This window comes from Narcine bancroftii, chromosome 8 (assembly GCF_036971445.1).
Source record: "Narcine bancroftii isolate sNarBan1 chromosome 8, sNarBan1.hap1, whole genome shotgun sequence".
Classification (NCBI taxonomy): Eukaryota; Metazoa; Chordata; class Chondrichthyes; order Torpediniformes; family Narcinidae; genus Narcine; species Narcine bancroftii.
Genome location: NC_091476.1, coordinates 134718279 through 134740378, shown reverse-complemented (window position 1 = coordinate 134740378; position 22100 = coordinate 134718279).

Genomic DNA, 22100 nt, shown 5'->3' with positions numbered 1-22100 from the left:
GTTTATGCCCACAATCAGTCACCCATTTGATTGTTTCAGGAATCATGTTATTCTCCCACATTCTCAATAGCCCTCAGATTTTACTATTCGACAGCACACTAGCAACATTTGACAAATCCTCTATAGAGAAATATTATTTATTGAATGTTTAATTTCTCATTTGTTAATGCTTCTGGAAAGACTTTATCCAAAACTATTATTAAACATTTATTTTAATAAGAAAAAGTTTAACATTACATATGTTGAAAGAAGAGAAAACATGCAGATGTTGTTGAAAATTTTCAATAAATATTTAGTTCGGCCCTCGACTTAGTCCAAGTTTTTAATTTTGGCCCTCCGTGAATTTGAGTTTGACACCCCTGCTCTACACCATCATAGAGCAGCACTTGTGGTTCTAACACTGCGTCAAAAAGTAAGAGACAATGAGAATTCTTGATGTGTTCCCCTAAATAGCCTAAACATTTCTGATTGTTTTAAATTAGCACAAATTGAAGCCATAGGTTGTAAATATAATAATTTGATCCATTTAATAAAATCTGGACCAAAATTACATTTCTCTAAAGTAATGAATAAATAGTGCCATTCTACCTGATTGAACACTTTTTCAGCATCTATTGGAAGTTAGATATATTGTATTCAATACCCTATGGCGAACCATGCCATTCCATTATCAAACTAGCGTTCTTAGTTGCAGACCCTCGCAGGATCAGGAGTTCCCAATGGCCGGGGGCACAAAGAACTCTGGGAGGCACGTGACTTCAGAAGTCAGGTGATTGTGATAATGCGCCAACTGTAATTATTTAAACTCTTGAGAAGATTCCATTAAACAGTTTTATTGGTTCAGCTCACAGACAACTTCTGTTGTACCTTATTCATTGCACTACTCGGTACAACATGATATTAAAACCTGTATGATCTGAATTAATAATTGTTGGTAAAATGTTTTCTAACCTATGCACTAACACTTCAGATAAAATCTTCATATCAACATTAAGTAATGAAATAGGTCCATAGGAGGCACATTCTGTTACTTCTTTCCATTTTTTCAAAATAAGTGAGATGCTCACCTCGTTAAAAGATGATGGAAGCATTCCTTCTTTAATTGAATCTTCAAATAACAAATTTATATATGGTACAAGTGTTTTAGAAAAGTGTTTATAAAATTCTACACGGAAACCATCTAGTCCAAGAGATTTACCTGAATGTAAGGAAGAAATAGCAACAGAAATTTCTACCTGAGAAATAGGTGCCTCCATTAGTAAACACTTATCTTGTGATAGTGTAGGTAGATTTATTTAATCTAAAAATTCTGACAACAAAATGAAATTATTCTTAAACTCAGAGCTATAAAGATTAGAATAAAATTGTCTAAAAGTCTTATTAACTTTAGGCTCATCTGTTCCCATTGTACCATCCCTCAACCAAATCTTATTAATTTGCTTTCGCACACCACAAATAGAAACGGCTCTTGCTTCTCAGCAACTGCAGTTCTATAGGATATGTAGAAAGAAGATCAAACTTAGTCTTTTATATAGATCTGGATTTTTATTTTGAGCAAATAATGTATCAATTTATTTAATCTGATTTATCAGTTCCAGTCTTTCTTTCTGAGCCTATTTTTAAATATTAGCTGCATCAGAAATAATTTGTCCCCTCAAATAAGCTTTCATAGTATCCCAAACAATCAAATTAGATATTGATGGAGAGGAGCTGGTATTAAAAAAAATGTATTTGTTGTACCAAAAAAAATTAAAATTCTTTATCTGCAAGTAGAAAAACATTAAATCACCATTATTTTTTAAAGGCAGGGATATCAAAAAAGTTCGAGGTTAGTACAACAGGAGCATGATCCAAAATAACCATTGCTTGATAATCACAAGCTTTAGTCCATGCAGTCAGTTGATTATCCAATAAAAAATAATCAATTCCAGAATAAGAACTGTGTACATTCGAAAAAAAATGAATATTCTCTCTTATTAGGATTTAAAAATCACCATACATCTGAAACACCAAAATTTGATTGAGAAAGAACAGTAGATCTAGCAGTAGAACGATTTAATCCACCATCTAAACTACAGTTAAAATCACCTCCTAAAATCAATGTATACTGATTTAAATCAGGTAAAGCTGAAAAGAAATTCTCAAAAAATGCAGCTTCTTCTGTGTTTGGAGCATAAACATTGGTCAATACAAACATTTTATTATATTATTTACCTATGAAAATAAGAAATTGACCCTGTTTATCTAAAATACTGTTATTAAATTCAAATGTGGTGTTTTGATTAATTAGAATGGAAATCCCTCTAATCTTGGCCTCTGAACAAGAATGAAAGTCTTGTCCTTTCCATCTATCCTATCTTTATTCGAACCTTTTATGTGCGTCTCCTGAAAAAGGACTATATCTTCCTTTAAATTCTTAATATGACCAAAATCTTTAAGGATCGCTATCACCCCACACATAGCATGTTCCATTTGCTCCCATCTCAGAGAGTATCTGACCCTGAACCACCAGGCTGAGAGCAACTTCTTCCCACGGGCAATGAGATTGCTGAATGACTGATGTACTGCTCCTAGAGTCACTCTAAGAATCTACTATTATGTAACAATATCTATTTATTGATATATACTGACATAAATCCCTTGTAAATATGTGTACAATGTCTATACTGTATATGCGTTTTTATGGTTATTTTTTCACCGAGGATCGAAGAACACCACTTCGTCCAGTTGTACTTTACAATTGTACAACAATAATAAAGCTTGAAATTGAACTATGACCCTATGGCTTCATGACTATAACACCCTGACTCTATGACCCTAAAGCCCTATATTGGTGACTCTGATTCCACGCCCTATGGCTCGATGACAAGACTCTATGGCCCGATTACTTTATGACTCCATGAACATATGGCCCTGTAACCATGACTCTATAGCTCTCTGTCTATGAACACAATGACTCAGCTCCAATGCCAGAGACATGGATTCAATTCCAGCGCTGTCCATAAGGAGTGTGTATGTTCTCCTTGTGTCTGTGTCAGATTCCTCCTTTTGCTCCGGTTTCCTCCCACTCTTGAAAAACATAAGGGCTTTGTGAGTTGATTGGTGTATTTGGGCGGCTCGGCCTGGTAGGGCCTTTTATGTACAGATTTGAAAATATGACTGTGACACCGTGACTTTGACTATAACTCAATGCCTCTATCGTTCTATGCTCTTGGACTCTAAGAAACATTCATTTTCAAAACACTGGAGAGTTGGCATTAACTCAATGGATCAAAAGGTAGGAGACAAATTATAAGGACAAATTAATATGAGAATGACCATATGCACAGTTTTCTATAAGAGGAAGCACATTGGATGATTATTTGGATGACTTTCAATTAAATTTCATTGTGGGTCACTGTGATTGTGTGTTTCCATAGAAGGAATAAGGAGATTGTTTGGGAAACTAGGTAGAAAGATTCAAGGGTGGGGAATTAAACTGGTCTGTAAATGCATCAACACCCTTTTCATATTCATATCAACAGGCAAAGAAAGCAATTTCTAAGATAGAATTTAAAAAATCAACTGGCTCATTGGAAGTGCTGCATTGTACAGCATTCATAGTGTTTTGCAATGAAGATGTTGGTAAGATGATAGAGATGACACGAGAACCGTAAGGATATTACTAACTAGAAAGATTAATCAGGTGCAGGTTTCCTTCTCCAGGCAAAGCAGAGGGAGTGACAGAATAGAGGTCTTAGGAGGGGAGATAGAGACAGAATATCCACTTCGACAGAAACCAAAACTGAGAGGCCACAATCAAAGTTCAATCATTTATAAATCAAATTGGGAATTTTAAAGACCTTTCTATACCAAGGTCAGAATTAGAATTAGAATTAATTGTCATTATATTTGTTGTTTTGCAGCAGTGTTACAGAGAAAATATTGCCCTAAATTACATTTCAAAGATGAATAAATAATGCAATAAAATAGGAGAACGTGAGGTAGTATCTGAGGCTAATTATCCATTCAGAAATCTGACGGCAAAGGTGAAGACGTTGACCTTGTGCAGCTCGATGCTCGTCTTCAGGCTCCTGTACCTTTTTCTGGATGGTAGCAGTGTGAAGAGGGCATGGCCTGGGGGTGAGGCTCCTTGAGGATAGAGGCTGATTTCTTAAGCCACCTCCTCTTGTTGATTTCCTCGATGGAATGAAGACTGGGGCTTGAGATGTCATTGGCCAAGTTAACAACTCTCTGGAGATTTTTTTCTGACCGGTATGTTGGTACCTCCATACCAGGCAGTGATGCAACTAGTCAGAATGCTCACCTGTAGGAATTCTGAGAGTCTTTAGTGACATACCAATCTCCTCAAGTCTCCTCAAAGTATAACTGCTGGTGAGCCTTCTTCATGATTGCATCAACATGAAGGCTCCAGGATAGATCCTCGGGGATGTTGACACCCAGGAATTTGAAGATTGGATAGAATTTGGAATTCATTTCTACAGAGAGAGATGAAAGAAATTGCAGAAACATCTGTGAGAAAGCTGTAAAAAACTTGAGAAAAAGGAATAGAAGAGTTACCCAGTAGGGTGAATGGAATAATGTTCCAATGGATCACCAATACCACCGCAACTGTGTTGGGTGGAAATACTGCTTTTGGAAAAATGAATTTTATGCAAAAAAATCTTATCATTTCCAGGCTACACTGAAACCTTGCAATAATTGGAAAGTTTGTCAATTGAAATCAGACACAAAATTCTCTTAAAATGCTTATTCGCTAGTTTATTTTATGATATTGTAGCACCCTGCGCATGGAGATGTGGACTGGTCCACAAAATGGCCGATGAACCCGCTAACTACACGGACCTGGGGGGGCTGACACCGGCCGACATCCCAAGTGACCTCCCGCATGGCAGGAAGACAGTGGACTGTGGTGGGAACACTAGCCAATCCCAGGCTGATGCTCCGATGAAGCGGTACCCTGACGTCAGTGCCTGGGGCCCATATAAACGCGATGGCCAAGTGCAATAAACCAGTCTCGACTTCAAGGCTTCGGGGTGCATGTCATTCTTCTCCATGCTCGCTTAGCGCGAATGCTACAATACATCATGAAATGCACCACAATCTCAGAGGAAATGGTTAATCTATATGTTGTTATTGCTTGGAAGCAATGGAATAGTTGTGGAAAAGATAATTAGAATGATCAGGAAAAATGCAGAAATGGCTGGATTATCAAATATAGATCCTTTACTAAAAGTCATTCTGAAATAAAATTATGGATGAAGATTTGATTTATATAGGATGGCACAGTTAGCATTGGGTTTAGTACAACACAATTACAGCTCGAGTGACCCAGTTCAAATCTGGTGCTATCTGTAAGAAGTGTGTCTGTTTCCCCCCCATGACCTCATGGGTTTCTTTCAGATGCTCTGGTTTCCTCCCACCCTCCAAAGATGTATGGGGCTAGAGGGGGTCACATAAATGTACTTGGGTGGTGTGGTCTGAAGGGCCTGTTACGGAGCTGAATCTTCAAATTAAAAATTAAAATTAAATGAGATATTTGTCAGGTTGGGAAATGACCTACTGGAGGCAATGACAAAGCAAAATGTATGTCAGTGTTTAACTGAAAAGATGAACATTTGTTAGTCTTCTCTAATTGCCATTGAGGTAGTGGTAAGCTGCCTAATTAAAATGCTGCTATCTTTCTGCAGAAGGTACTCCTACAACATGTTTGAGTGGTGCAGTTTATTAAGATCAGGTGGTAAGATTGATGTACCAGATACTGTCTTTAGTGCAGTTTCCCACAACTATCTTGATTTTCTCACACCCAGTCCCCTGCAAGGATTCTATTCACTTCTCCCAATTTCTCTGTCTCTGCTGCATCTGTTCCCAAGATTATATCTTCCAGTCCAGATCATCTGAAATGCCCGCCTTCTTGAACAAATGTGGCTTCTCTCTCATCTCTTCCATTCCCTATTCATCTGCCCTGGCCCCCTCTGACCTCTGACATAACAAGCACAGGAGTCCCCTTATCCTTTTCTACCATCCCACCAGCCTCTGTATCCAACGCATTATCCTCCATAATTTCCGTCACCTACAGCATTATCCCACCTCTAAACATATCTCCCCCTCTCCCTCTCTTTCTGCCTTCCATAGAGTCCATTCCTACTCATCCTTCCCCACCAATTCCCCATCTCCCCCCTCCCCCAGCACCTTCCTCTGTGGCCACAGGAGATGCCACACTTGCACCCACACCTCCTCCCTCACCACAATCTGGGGCTCCAAACAGGCCTTCAAAATGAAGCAAAACTTCACTTGTGTATCCGCAGGACTGATTTACTGTATATGGACATCTTTGAGACCTTCTCTACATCGGAGAGACGGCTCAGATTGCGAGATAGCTTCACTGAGCACCTTCACTCCATCCGCACCAGTAACTGAGACCTCCCAGTAGCCAACTATTTCAGTTCTGTGTCACATTCTTACACTCACATGTCTGTCCATGGCCTTATGTACTATCTCACCAAGACCACCAGCAAATTTGAGGAACAACATCTGATTTTTAATCTGGGCACTCTCCAGCCAGATGGCATTAACATCGATTTTTTCAATTTCTGCTAACCTGCTCTCCTCTTTCCCCCCTTCCCCACCCCTCATCCCTTCCCCCTTCCAGCTCTCCTCCCCTTGCCTTCTCTATTCACCCATCCATCCCTCCTCTCCTTAATCACTGCTGTCTCCTCTCTCCCTTCTCCATTTATTACCTCCTTCTTTTGCGACCACGCATCTTCCCCCTACTCTTTTGTTTGGACGCCTGCCAACATTTTTCCGTACCTTGATGAAGGGCTCAAGCCTGAAACATTGGTTATGTATTTTTACCTTTGCTATATAAAGGACACTGTTTAACTGGCTGAGTTTCTCCAGCATTATGTTTTTACTGATCATGTACCTTCAACTTTGCTCTGTTTGATCTGTTTAGTTTTAACCATCATTTAACCATCAGACGTAGGTCACGTCTCCAGAATGGAGGACCATTGCCTTCCCAAGATCGTGTTATATGGCGAGCTCTCCACTGGCCACCGTGACAGAGGTGCACTAAAGAAGAGGTACAAGGACTGCCTAAAGAAATCTCTTGGTGCCTGCCCCATTGACCACTGATCTCACCTCAAGCCATGCATCTTGGCGCCTCACAGTTCGGCGGGCAACAACCTCCTTTGAAGAAGACCGCAGAGCCCACCTCACTGACAAAAGACAAAGGAGGAAAAACTCAACACCCAATCCCAACCAACCAATTTTCCCTTGCAATCGCTGCAACTGTGTCTGCCTGTCCCGCATCGGACTTGTCAGCCACAAACGAGCCTGCAGCTGACGTGGACATTTGCCCCTCCATAAATCTTCCTCTGCGAAGCCAAGCCAAAGAGAAGAGTTGGATAGCTTGTAATTTGGAGGGAAACCAGCAGGTGGTGGTGTTCTACTGCATCTGTTGCTTTTACTGGCTTTGGTCACATATATCATGGATGGAGACAGAAGGCAAAGCTAACACAAATGTTCACTCAACACGAGCCAAAGGAACGGAAAGAAGCCATTTGCCCCATTGCCTCAGTCCCGCCATTTCAACTCCATTCATTTTCAACCTTTGTCTCCTGCCTTCTCCCCATAACCCTTGATTCCCTTCCTAATGATTAATATACCTACTTCTGCATTAAATATCCAATGACCTGGTCAGAATTAACACATACTTAAACAAAGATCTGGATCTGCGGCAATCACTCCGAAAGAGTTGCAATATTGCTGGCTCTCCATTCAGTTCTGGATCACCTCGAAAACAGTAATTCGTACACACAGCTGCTCTTCATCGACTACAGCTCAGCCTTCAATACCATTATTCCCTTAGTGGTGGTCAAGAAGCTGAAAATTCTATGCTTCTGTATCCCTCCTCCACCCCCCCCCCCCACCTGCCCCGCAACTCCATCTTTCACTTTCTCATTGGAAGACCACAGTCAGTACAAATTGGAAACAGTGTCTCCTCCTCACTGATTATCAACACAGGCGCATCCCAATAATGGTATTGAAGACTGAACTGTAGTCGATGAAGAGCAGCTGTGTGTATGAATTACTGTTTACGAGGTGATCCAGAACTGGGTGGAGAGCACGCAATATTGCATCTCTTTTGGAGTGATTGCAGCAGGTTATAATGTAAATGTTTGCACTAATACTGCCACAAAACACTGAATTTCATGACTTGTTCATGAAAATAAATTCTGATTCTTATATTTGGTTAGCATATTAATGTCAGTTTGGTTCTTTCTGATAGCAGAAGTCAAGCTGGGCCTGATGTGGTTAGAGTGAAACACAAAAGTCTGCAGATGCTGTGACTAGTAAAAACACACACATAAATGCTGGAGGAACTCAGCCAGTCTCATAGGGTTCATTGGAAATAAAGATATATTACTGATGTATAAGTGAAAAACAGGAAGAAGTCAGAATAAATACTGAAGACTGGCAGGGGGAGAAGTCCACACTAATAAAAGGTGTTAATTAGAGGAGAGGTGAGAATTGAATTTTGCTCTGTGAAAGGAGAAAGCAGGGAAAAGAGAAGAGAGAGGGAGAGAGAGAGAGAGAGAGAGAGACAGAGAGAGAGAGAGAGAGAGAGAGAGAGAGAGAGAAAGAGAGAGAGAGAGAGAGAGAGAGAGAGAGAGCTGGAGGAAGTGACAGGGGGAAAAAGAAAGGAAGGGGGTGGGGTTTAATGGAAACTGGAGAAGCCAATGTCAATGTAATTTGGTTGGAGGGTGCCCAGACACAAGATGAGGTGTTGTTCTTCCAATTTGTGGGTGCTCTCAATCTGTCAGTACATGAGACCATGGGCAGGCATGTGATCAAAGGAATGGGGAGAATTGAAATGGGTGGCTACTTGATTAGACAGAGATGGCTTGGGAATCTCAGGTGTAATGAGACCTACCTGGAAGGAAGATATAGGCACTAGAATCACCAGATATGCATAATTTGTTGCAAGATCAGAGGGCACAAAGATGATTTTGATATTTTGATATTTTCAACTTAACAGGCACCTACATTTTGCTTATATTTCAATGAAGGGCTCAAACCTCAATCAATGATTGTTTCTTTATCTTTTTTATATACTGCAAAGAACACTGTCTGACCTGCTGAGTTTCTCCAGCAATGTGTTATTTCACTCACAATGTCTGCAGACTTTTAAAACCTCTTGATAGTTCTGTGATTCTTTGAAAAATTTGCCTTTTCTAAATTTGTTTATTGAACAGGCAATCTGTGCTCCAGTGAACATGGGGGATTAGATAAGTTTGAGTAAAACTGCTAACAGAGAGGTAAAGTTAAGATGAAAGTTGACCTCATCCTTAGACAGAACTTCTGCAGTGTCCTTCATCCAATCAATTCCTGCCACTGCCAAAGCTCTAACAAAAACACACTAACTAAGTTGAACTCAAAGTATCTTAGATGACAAAAAGAAACATTTATTTAAGAGAGAGAACTCTGTGAACATACTCAAAGATAATGTAATCCTTTGTTTCCAACCTGATGCATGAATCGTCAGCCAATAACATCAACTAGAAAATAGAGTAGTTCAGACCTGACAATGTTTAAACAAACCACAGAGATCTGCTGGTTTCTATAGTAGGAAGACTGAAGCTTTATGTGAGTGCCTAAAGGGATATCATTATCAGATTAAGAACAAACTGGGAAACAGTCCAGAAGAACATGTTCAATACTTGAACAGAGATGGAACTGTTAAGATCAATACCATTGTTACAAGAACAGACCATGTTGTTTTGAACGTTGACTACTAATTGTGCTGGATTCTACACAGCCTTGTTCTGGGACCTCCATGTCAATGCAATCATGAAGAAGGCTCGCCAGTGGCTATACATTGTGAGGATTTTGAGGAGATTTGGTATGTCACCAAAGACTCTTGCAAATTTCTACAGGTATATCATTGAGAGCATTCCAACTGGTTGCATCACTGATAGTATGGAGATGCCAATACACAGGACAGGAAAAGACTATCATGGGCATCAGTCTTCACCCCATCGAGGACATGTTTAAGAGGCAGTGTCTTCAAGGATCCTCACTATCCAGGCCATGCCATCTTCACAGAAAAGAGGTACAGGAGCCTGAAGACAAATATCCAGCGGTACAAAAACAGCTTCTTCCCCTCTGCCATCAGATTTCTGAATGGACTTTGAACCGCAGACTCTACCTCACTTTTTCTTATTTTTGCACTAATTCATTTATATTATTTTAAATATAATTTTATACCTTTATTGAGAGATGAGGAAAATGTTGGTGCCTGTTAAGTTCTCACTGAAGTAGACAAAAAAAAATCAAAATATATTTCTACCCGTAATGCTGCCACATAAGTGTATTTTGTGATATAATCATGACAATTAATTCAGATTCTGTGGACAAGCATGCAGAGAGGTCTATGTGTATAAAAGGATCCTCAGCTCCTGATTAATTCTTCTGCCAAGTATCTTAAATCTCTGCCCTATGGTGTTTGACCCTTCTACTAAGAGAAAAATTTCATTCCTATTTATTGTATCTTAGACCCTTCATAATTCTGTGCACCTCAATTAAACCTCACCTCAGGTTCTTCTATTTGAAATAAATCAGTGCCAGAACATCCATCTATCTATATCTATAACTATCATATACATATATATCTATCTATCTATATATTCCTCCTAGCTGTCATTTATCAGTGCTGGCAACAGTCTTCGTCAATCTTCTCCACATTCTTTCCAATGCAATCATAACTTTTAGGTAAAGTGGTGAACAGACTGTATGCAGCTGTGGCCTAACTGGAGTTATTTGGAGTTATAACACAATCTTCTGGTTCTTATATTCCTGGTTGATTAAGGAAAACGTGCCTTTTTTAACTACCTTATCATCCTGTTCTACTCTGTGGGCATCAGCTCTGGAGTGCTCCTGTTTCTCTACCATTCGAACCCCTGACGTTTATTGTATGCTCCCTGCGTCTAATGGACCTCTCCAAATGCATTGTCTTACATTCTGGATTCAATTCTATTTGGCATTTTCTACCAAATTAACCAGACTGTCTACATCTACCTGCAGTCTGAATGTTCCTCCTCACTGCCAAGCTCGCAGAATATATTTGTATCATCTACAAACTTGTTTATCATGCCCATCTTTACATTTATATCATTATATTTCTATATACCTATCAACCTATATATATAAATATATATTATATATATTTTGATATATAGAGGCTGTTTTGCTTAACGTCCGATCGGGCAACATGTGACTGCATATATGTCTGTCATCCGTGGACCAATAGGATTATAATGGAGTTCAGTCAGAAATCCTGATTGGAGAATGGGATGTAACAGACATAACCAGAATTGAAGAAGAAGCAGGAGAAAAGGAAACTACAAAAGGAGAAGAACAGGTGCAAAAGAGGTTCACTGTTAAACCATAACAGCTTGCTGAGGAGTGCTGAAGAGATGAACCCGAACACTGAACACTTTTCACTGATATGCAGTGTTTGCTACATATAAAGACATTTATGAAGAAAAGAAAAAAAGCAAACTAAGCAAACAACACTGGAGATCTTCCTGAACAAGCCAACACCTTCCCTAGAAGATCCTCAGCCAGGTCCTTCAGGCATTACTGAGTGGCAGTTCATCAATGGAGATTATGTGGCCTGAAACACTTCCAGTGCAACTGATTCTGAACAGTGATGTAGATGACCCTGATCCTGATCTTCTATTAAATTGTATGTGATATAGGATAAGAATGAGTTGACATAAAAATTTTTAAAAATGAGAAAAAAATTAAACTGTTTAATTTATCACAAGTTCAGTATCCCATATAGGTTTGCTAAGTATATACAGTAATATGGTATTCACACAATGTCCACATCGCATTACGCCCAGTTTCACAGTTTCATGGACATTAAGCTGTATCTATCTATATCTATAACTATCATATACATATCTATCTATCTATCTATATATTAGCCTCCATGCCAATATAATCTTGAAGAAGGCCCGCCATCAGCTATACCTTGTGAGGTGTTTGAGGAGATTAGGTGTGTCACCAAAGACTCTTGAAAACTTCTACAGGTATACAGAGTAGAGCATTTTGGCTGGATGGATCACTGTCTGGTACAGAGGTGCCAACACTCAGGACAAGAAAAAACTCCGGAGGCTTTTTAACAGCCTGTGACATCACAGGCACCAGACTTCACTCTATCGAGGACGTCTACAAGAGGCAGTGTTTTAAGAAAGCAGCCTCTATCCTCAAGCACCCCCACCTCCCAGGCCATGCCCTCTTCACTCTGTGAAGGTGAGCACTCAGCAACACAAGGACAGCTTCTTCCCCATTGCCACCAGATTCCTGATTGATCAATAAACCAAAGACACTGCCTTCCTTAGAGATTTTGTGCACTATTTTTTATTTATTTTTGTAAGGTGGTTTATATAAATATTTGTGCTGTGATGCTACTGTAGAACAATGAATTCCACGACTTGTTCATGACATATATTTTGTTTCTGATTCTGATATGCATTACAAAAAGTTAGTGAGTGACCTGATAACAAGTTTCCAGCACAAAAACTTACTTTAAACCTTTGCTTCCTTTGGATCTATTTTCAAGATTATCTTTTATTATTGTGTAATAAAAGAGAAAATGTAATTTTACCTCCTTGGAGTCCTAGAGTTGTTACTTTTTTTGACCAATCGAGCACATGGGGAACCTCATCTATGGACTTGTTAAATCCACAAGGCTGCATCGAACACACTGCCTTCATCAACCCTCCTGGTCACATTCCATCAAATTATTTGGACATGAATTAGCCTCATAAAGAAATCCATGCTGATTGTCTTTAATTAATTTAGATCTTTTCAAATGAAGATCCCTCAAAATTAATTCCATATATTTCCTATTACTAAAGTTAAAATAACTGCCTTATAATTAGAGTAAAACCCCTGGTATCCAGCACCTACGGGGATTGATAGATGCCGGATAAGTGAATTTTCCAATTGCGTGTTGAGAGATTGGCGAACTGACGTTGAGGCATGCCAATTTTAAACTTTTATATTTTTTACCTATTTATTCACCACAATTCTTTTACCAGTTGCTTAGGCTGCCAGTTACTTGAATTCTAGAAAACAGAGGTTTTACTGTATTCAATTTATACATGCCTCCATTTTCAAATGTTTTAAAGTTTCAGGTTTATTGTCACATGTTCCCAAATGCAGTGACAGAGCTTCTTTTGTGAACAGACTAGTTGACAGCTCCTAACTCGTCCAAGTCAGACACAGTACAGAGGTGCAGAGTTTCACAGGAAGACAAGTTGCTACACAGCAAAAGTAACATAATTTTACTGTTTTGTGTTTCCTTCAAGAGTCTATTAACAGTGGGAAAGAAAATGTCCTTTAAACTGGTGATCCTTATGGAAGGAGAGTAAAGAGAGTATGGCCAGGGTGGAATGAGCCATTTAATAACTTGGCTGCTTTTCCAATGTGGCTGAAGATATAGATGGAGTCAAGAGGGGAGAGGTGTGTGCAATGGACTGAACCATTTTCACACTCGCTGCAGTTTCTTATGGTCTTGGGCAGAGTAGTTCCTGTCCCATGCTTTGATGCACCCTGACGGGATGCTTTCGAAGTTCAAAGGCACTCTGTTGGTCTTCCCGAGTCAGGATACGGCATTTGCTGCCCACCAAACATCATGCCCATCAAAGGAAAAATAAATGAGGAGAAAATGCAGAGTATACAGAGTTTTTTTTTTTAAATCACTCCTAATCCCAGCCATCAGTTTCAAGTGGCATTGGATGATGGACAGTAATTACACCCATGTGATCAAAATTGAGGAAAATCTCTATTAATTGCTAGCACATAACAACTGGCAATGATGTCTTCAGGAAGAGTGAATATGAGGAAGGATTGAGTACTTGAGTACCCAGCCGAGTGTTACATACGGTGTTGACTAACTTACCAATGTATTCATGGGCATGGTCCCACCTGTTTCAAACAGATGACAATTGTACTGGTGCCCAAGAAGAGTGTGGTAACCTGTCGAAATGACTATTGACCAGTGGCCCTCACATCAACAGCGATGAAGTGTTTTGAAAGGCTGGTGTAGAAGCACATCAGCTCCTCTCTGAGCGGCGACATGGATCCATTCAAATTTGCCTATCTTATGCCATCTCACTGGCTCTACACAAAGACCTAGGACACCTGGACAGCAAAGATACATACATCAGGATGCTCTGTCGACTACAATTCAGCATTTAACACCATCATCCCCTCAAAATTGATCAGCTAACTCCATGACTTGGGACTTAACACCCTGCTGTGTAATTGGTTCTTTAATTTCCTCACCTACAGACTACAATCCATGAGGATTATTAAGAACATCTCCTCCACAATTTCCATCAGTACCAGAGCACTACAGGGCTACATTCTTAGCCCCCTGCTCCACTCACTTTACACATCTGACTGTATGGCTTGGCACGACAAAAACACCATCTACAAATTTGTTGAGGGTTGTATAAAAAGTGGGGATAAATCAGCATACAGGATGGAAATTGTAAACTTGGCTGAATGTGCACCAACAACAACTCTGCACTCAATGTCACCAAAACCAATGAGCTAATTGTTGACTTCAGGAAGGGAAAACCAGATGCATGAGATCCAGTGACCTTTTGGGGATCGGAGGTCAAGAGGGTGAGCAAATTTAAGTTCTTGTGAGTTACTATCTCGAAGGATCTTTCCTGGGTCCAACACACCAGTGGCATTGTGAAGAAAGCATATCAGTGCCTCTACTTCCTCAGGAGTTTGTATAGGTTTGGTATGACATTGGAAACACTGGCAAATTTCTACAGATGTGTGGTGGAAAGTGTGCTGACCAGCTGCATCATGGTCTGGTATGGGGACACCAATACCCCCCAAGCGTAAAGCATGACACATCCAAAGGACATCACAGGAAGACCCCTTCCCACTATTGAGAACATTTATGGGCAGCAATTGTTAAGGATTCACACCATCCAGCACATGCTCTGTTCTCGCTGCTACCATCAGGAATGAGGTTTATTGCCACAAGACATATCACCAGCTTCAGGAACAGCTGCTACCCTTCCACTATCAGACTCCTCAACAACAAACTCAATGAAAGACTCATGTAAGGACTCTTACTTTTGCATTTTATTGTTTGTTTTTTTTTCTCCTCTCTGTATTGCAGTCAGTTGTTTACATTTCTTTATGTTTACATGTGTACATTGTGTGCAGTTTTTTTTGCACTACCAATAAGTGGTAATTCTGTCTTGCCCACATGAAAAAAGATTTCAGGGTTGTATGTGATGTCATGTACTCTGACAATAAATCTGAATTTTGAAATCTGAAATCTTAAATCAATCAATTGATGCCAGGACAAATGATAAATTTAAATTTTAGGATGGAGAAATTTTTGTTCAACAGAGGCATTTGGCAAAGGCAACAAAACTCACTGAAAGTCCAATTGGCTAAATTCTATTCTAAGCTTTCTTCTAAATGTATAACTGAAGAAGGTTCACTGTCATATGTTCTGGTTATGTCTTTCTCTTTCCAACTTTTGGGAAGGAATATTCCCTACTTTGTCTTTAGTTCTTAATAATTCTTTGACTCCAAATCCTTTTCTTGCTCTCTTTGGAATAAGTGGGCTTGCCCTCGCCTCCCTTATCGCTAGAAGGGCCATATTAATGAGATGGAAAGATGCTATCCCTCCCACTCACACTCGAAGGTTGTCTGATATGATGGCATGTTTGATGTTGGAAAAAAATTAGATGTTCCACTACTGAAATGAATCTTAATAACGTTAATGGGGTTCCTTTCTTAATTATTTTCAAAATTTGTACAATTAATTAGTTTCTGGTTTTTGAACCCATTGTATACTCTTTATTATTATTATTGGTAGTGGACTGTTTGTGTTAAGTCAATAGTCTCCGAAAGGAGATTGGTATTTAGATAATTAGTATAGTGGGGTTTTATTACTTCTTTTTGATGTAACGTAGGTTTCAATATCATTTTTATTATTATATAAGATTTGTTAATATTTTATTTTATTGTCATGCACCTATGTAACATTTATTTGATGAAATTAATAAAAATATTGAAAAAGAAAGCAAAGACATTTGGGAATATGGACTAAATGCATGGATGTAAGCTAATTTGCAGAACCTCACAACCTCTTGGGGGAGGGGAGAGACAGAAGGGGCTGATTGGTCTCTTCCTATGTCTGCAACTTATGCAGCCACATTAGAAGCGATGTAAAGTCACTTTAGGATATCCAGACTCTCCTCTTTCTTTATTTGTTGCAAGAAACCCATTTTATCGTTGATTCTGCCTCTTGTCCGAAAAAGTTGGCAATTTCCATTTTTTTTAAGAGCACTGAGGGACTGCTTCTGGCTGCTGGACTGGGAGAAGGAAAAAGGAAACCTCTTTTTCCATTTATTTAAATGGGGAGGGTTTGGTGAATTCCACACGCAAGTGTTAGATTATGAAATCAATACAATCTAAACAGTGCAGATATCACACAACCCTCCCCTCCCATCTATTATCTCCATATAATTAAAATAGATATAACTTCTCAATTGTTACATCAAACCTCAACAAATCACATCAATTACAGAAATCACACTCAGCCAATGTATGCATTGACTGGCATAAGCAAGCAGCTGGCTCTCGCTTTGTTGCCATCATGCTTCTGGTGGTCACCTTCATCTACTTGGAACCTCTTCATCCATCCTGGATAACTACTTTATTTATCCTGAGAAAATCTTTATTCCCTTGTATTTTGATTGCAATCAGAAGCTTCAGTTAATATGTTACAACAATAAGTCAAGCATGAAAATAGTTGACAAATGTTCCTAATTCTAGACTGCAAAGGGTTGTTGTCTCATCTTATCTGCTCTTGGAAGAATGAAATTCCACTGATCCCTGCTAAATGAGCTCAGCACGTCAATTTGCAGCTCCTTGTCTTCAGAGAATGGTTCTAAAAACCCATTAGAGAAGCAGATCATTTACAAAATCTGGTATGCCTCTTGGAAAAGCTGGATCATCTGGAATTCATTATATAAATACTTCACAGTGACTGTCAGTACTTTCTAGACTGCAGGAGGGAAAACAATCTATGGAATGCAACTGGTAAAATAGGACAAATACCCAAAGTGAATGCCACAGAGCCAAGTTGAGAGACATTGAGCGTAGATTCCTATCATCTCCAAGTCTGTGACATTTTGGTGCACTGTTGGCTGATATAGTGCAGACATTGCAACTGGAAAAGATTCAGAGCTGGTGTTATGATCTCATCTGAAGGTAAAGGACACAAAACTGTGTACACAAACTGATAAGGATAATAAGTAATTTTGTGTCATTTTCTTTGTTTTTGGGAATCCAAAGGAAAGTGTGCTCAATTTACACTGGATAAGATTAAATCTAACCCTCATCAATGACAAGAAGGAACATAATGATGATAAAATATTAAATAAAGAATATTTAATATTAAGTAAAGTATGGGCCTTTCAATCAATGATGTTGTGCTGACCTACATAAGCCTAAATTGATACATCAGTGGGACATCAACAAAACACAACTGAGGAGGGCATTGGGTGGACTTGGTTAAATAAGCAAAAAGGTCCATCTTCATTAAAAGTTGAGAACACAACAATTGGCATTCTGTCCTCTTCAGCCTAACATATCTTATGACAATGCCAAGAATATAATTCAAGGCCAGGTATCAGTCATTAACGTATGAAGACCTCTTGGAAAGCAGACTTCTTAAAATTCTAAGAGCTTTCTTTTAGCAGGTGGTTGTAAAATGTTTACCCTTGAAATTTATTTCTTGAAACTGCTTCATTTCCCATCCAAATATATATACCCAGATACTTTAATAGCTGCTGGAACTCAGAATATGGTGTAAGAGGATCATATTTATTATCAAAGATCCTGAGTTTTGATATGTTCTCCATTAACCCTACTGCCCATATCCTAACTCACTCCAAATATCATTTACTCATTACTCCTTTGCATGCCAACTGACATTAGCTCCATTTTAAGTACTACCTTGCTTTTATAACCTTCACTCTTGTTTTCAAATCCCTTTATAACTTGTTCCCAATTTGTCTCTGCCCAGCCCTCTCAAGCCCTAAAATACTCCAAAATCATTCCCAAATGTAATCACTTTGCCATTGGTGGTTTGACCTTCCAAAATGTTCTCTCTATTCTACCATTTTTTGAAGTTTTGGACTGTTAAAATTCATTTAATACCTATCTGAGGCAAGATTTCAGTCACCTGCTCAAATATCTCTTCTTTGACTCAGGAAATTTTGTTCTATGAAGCACTTTGGAATATTTTGCTATATTTAGCAAATACATTTCTACATATATAGTCTGGCATCCTCCTGTGGTCAGGCATGCATCGAAATTTAGCACAGAGCTACACTAATTAACCATTTCCAACTAGGATCTAACTATGATCTGAAATTAACTAAGATCTATAATAATCTGGCATTAACTAACCTATCAATCCAAACTTTACAAGTACATCTAACAGCATTTCCAATTTAAGGACATTTTAGATGACATGCAGTTCTTGGAACACATAAGTGACCAAGGGGGTGCTTATACTTAAAAGTAAATGTTTTCTTGCTCAGAGAAAGATAATTGAGGACAATGTCAGTGTTTGAAATTTCTGCAGGATCCAGCACTAGTCAAAACCAAGAAGGCCAAACTTAAATTGTATCTCATGAAATACTTGTGTATGGCTCATCTTCCTGCTTTTGAGAAATTTCATGTGCACTCTCACTCTCCCCCTCTCTATTTGGACAGGTAACCTGTGGAAGGTTATCTCCTGAGTGAAGTGGAGATACTGGATGAAAATGGAAACATCAAGGGGCATCCAGCAGCTGTGGCAGGGCCTAAATGTCATAGCCTGTTATAAAACCAAATCCGGTAAAGTAGCTCTCGGCAAAGCTTCTCACCCAGAGGAACTCAATGCCTTCCACACCGATTTGATGACAGTAACAGTGAAAATCCACCCCTCTGCATCCCCACGTCCCCTGATGATCCCATCCTGTCCGTATCTGAGGATGACATGTGCGCTGTCTTCAGGAGAGTGAATCCAAGGAAAGCATCCAGCCGGATAGAGTAGCTGGCCAAGTATTAAAGATCTATGCTGATCAACTTACCAATGTATTCATAGATATCTTCAATATCTCACTCCAGCAGGGTGTTGTTCCCACCTGTTTCAAACAGACGTCAATTATCTTGGTGCCTAAGAAGAGAGCAGTAACCTGCTTAACAACTATTGATCAGTAGCATTTACATCAACTGTGATGAAGTGTTTTGAAAGGCTGGTGTTGAACCATATCAGCTCCTGTCTGAGCAGTGACATGGATCCATTCCAGTTCACCTAAGGCAGAAACAGGTCTATGGCAGATGCCACCTCACTGGCTCTACTCAAAGCCCTGGAACACCTGGACATCAAAGATGCTTACATCATGATGCTTTTTATTGACTACAGTTTGGCATTTAACACCATCATCCCCTCAAAACTGATCAGCAAACTATAAGACCTAGGAGTTAACACTCTTTGGTGTAACTGGATCATGGATTTCCTCATCTACAGACCACAATCAGTGAGATTGTTAAGAACTTCTCCATAATCTCCAGCAGTACTGGAGCACCACAGGGCTGTGTTCTTAGCCCCCTTGCTCTACTGACTTTACACCTCCGACTGTGTAGCTCGATATGACAATAACACCATCTACATATTTGCTGACGATACCATGGTAGTGGGTTGTATAAAGGAAGGGGATGAGGCAGCATACAGGATGGAGATTGAAAACTTGGTTGAATGGTGCACCAACAACAACCTTGCACACAATGTCACCAAAACTAAGGATCTGATTGTTGACTTCAGGAAAGGAAAGCCAAAGGTATACAATCCAGTGATTATTTGGGGAGCAGAGGTGGAGAGGGTGAGCAAATTTAGGTTCTTGGGAGTCACTATCTCAGAGGATCTTTCCTGGACACAACTCACCAATGACATCATGAAAAAAGTACGTCAGCACCTCTAGTTCTTCAGGAGTTTGAGGAGGTTTGTATGACACCAGAAACCCTGGCAAATTTCTTCAGAAGTGTGGTGGAAATTATGCTGACTGGCTACATCATGATCTGGTATGGGAACACCAATACCCTGAACGTAAATCCCTACAAAAGGTAGTGGACATAGCCCAGGATATCACAGGCAAAAACCCTCCCCACTATTGAGTGCATTTACAGGGAACACTGCCATCGGAGGGCAGCAGCAATCATCAAAGACCCTCACCACCCAGCACACACTCTGTTCTTGCTGCTACCATCAGGAAAGAGGTTTAGGTGCCACAAGACGCATACCACCAGGTTCAGGAACAGCTGCTACCCCTCCACTATCAGACTCCTCAATGAGAGACTCATTTAAGGACTCTTACTTGTGTACTTTATTGATTGATTTTTTTTGTTCTCTCTTTATTGCCCAGTCAGTTTGTTTACATTCATTATCTGTTTACAGTTCTTTTATTTGTTTACACTGTGTATAGCTTATTTTTGCACTACCAATTAATGGTAATTCTCCTGCACACACAGGAAAAAGGAATCTCAGGGTTGTATGTGATGTCATGTATGTACTCTGACAATAAATCTGATGAATCTGAAATCTTGAATGCTTGAGTCGCCATGCATAGATAAACACCAGTGCAACCTTCATTTTGGCAAAATGATAAAGAATTTGGTGTAATGAAGGCAACAAATCACTTCAACAAGATGTAAACAGCTTCAGGATGTCCCTCCAGATATAATTTTATGTGAAAATCCAAAAACTGTGATCGAAGATCCACTGTTCACCCACAGGAATCAAGGGAAATCCATGCAACATACACTAAAAGTATTTATTTGTCATCTGAGATTTGTATATAGCACAATTACTTCTTAACAAGTCTCTAGCCTTAATATTTTTACGTGTGGATTGTAATTCCTTGACATATGAATTCTTCAATTAAATTGTCCATCCCCCTAGTTTGATAACATCACAGTTTAAAAGCAAATTATGTCATTGAAAAAGAACAAATATCCCATTGAGACTATTTCACTTTATAGACAACATTCTAGAATGTGTGGTCCATGTCACTAGTTTGATGTTAAATGTATCATCCAGATCGAAGTTACCAGTTGCAATGGTTCATCTAGAGATTCAAATCCTAAATACAACGGTGAATGAGAGTTTTTGCCTTGGAAGAAAAAAAGATTTTCGGACACCTTATCATAGGCCAGCACAGTGTATTGATAAGAAAGTGGCTCAAGCCATCTCTACAAATGTTTTCAATGTGACCACATTGGTAAGAAACTTAGTTAGTTTAACTCCTGCTTTAGATAATTCTGCATTCAATGTCAGTCTGTAATTTGACAAATATTTTGATGTTAAAATGATTATTTTAGAAAGATAAATCAGTTAAGTGATTTTAAAAAAATTTTTGATTTCAATTTAAATTAGAAAGTACAGTTAAAAAAAACCGTGGCATCCAGGAGTGAGTTTTCCGGTTGCTTGAGACTGTGTGTTGTGTGAATGAAGAACTAACGGCGAGGTGCACCAATTTTAAACTTCCATATATTTTACCCATTTATTTTCTGTGATATTTTTGGATGGTTGCCTGAATTCTGGATAACAGGGATTTTATTGTATTCTCATTTTCTTCACTTCTTCAGAAGTTTCACAAATTGCTACCTATCCACATGTATTGTTTTGGAAAGTGTTTGCATCGGGAAGCTGCCATATTTTCAGAAGATATACACAATAATAATGAAACCTGGTTTTGTTTACCAGTAATTGGAATTTTAGGGGTGGTTAGTATAAAGAATGTAAAGTGGAACAAATTGAAAGCGTAATTGCAAAAATAAGAAACTGCAACAATTCTGGCAAGTAAAAAACTGTTAGCAATGCCCAATTTACCTTTTTTTATTCACTTAATTTCATTACTTAATGGATTCAAATGAATGACACTGTTAGAAAAGAGAGAGTTGAAGATGCATTTGAAAAGGTTTGTGTACTG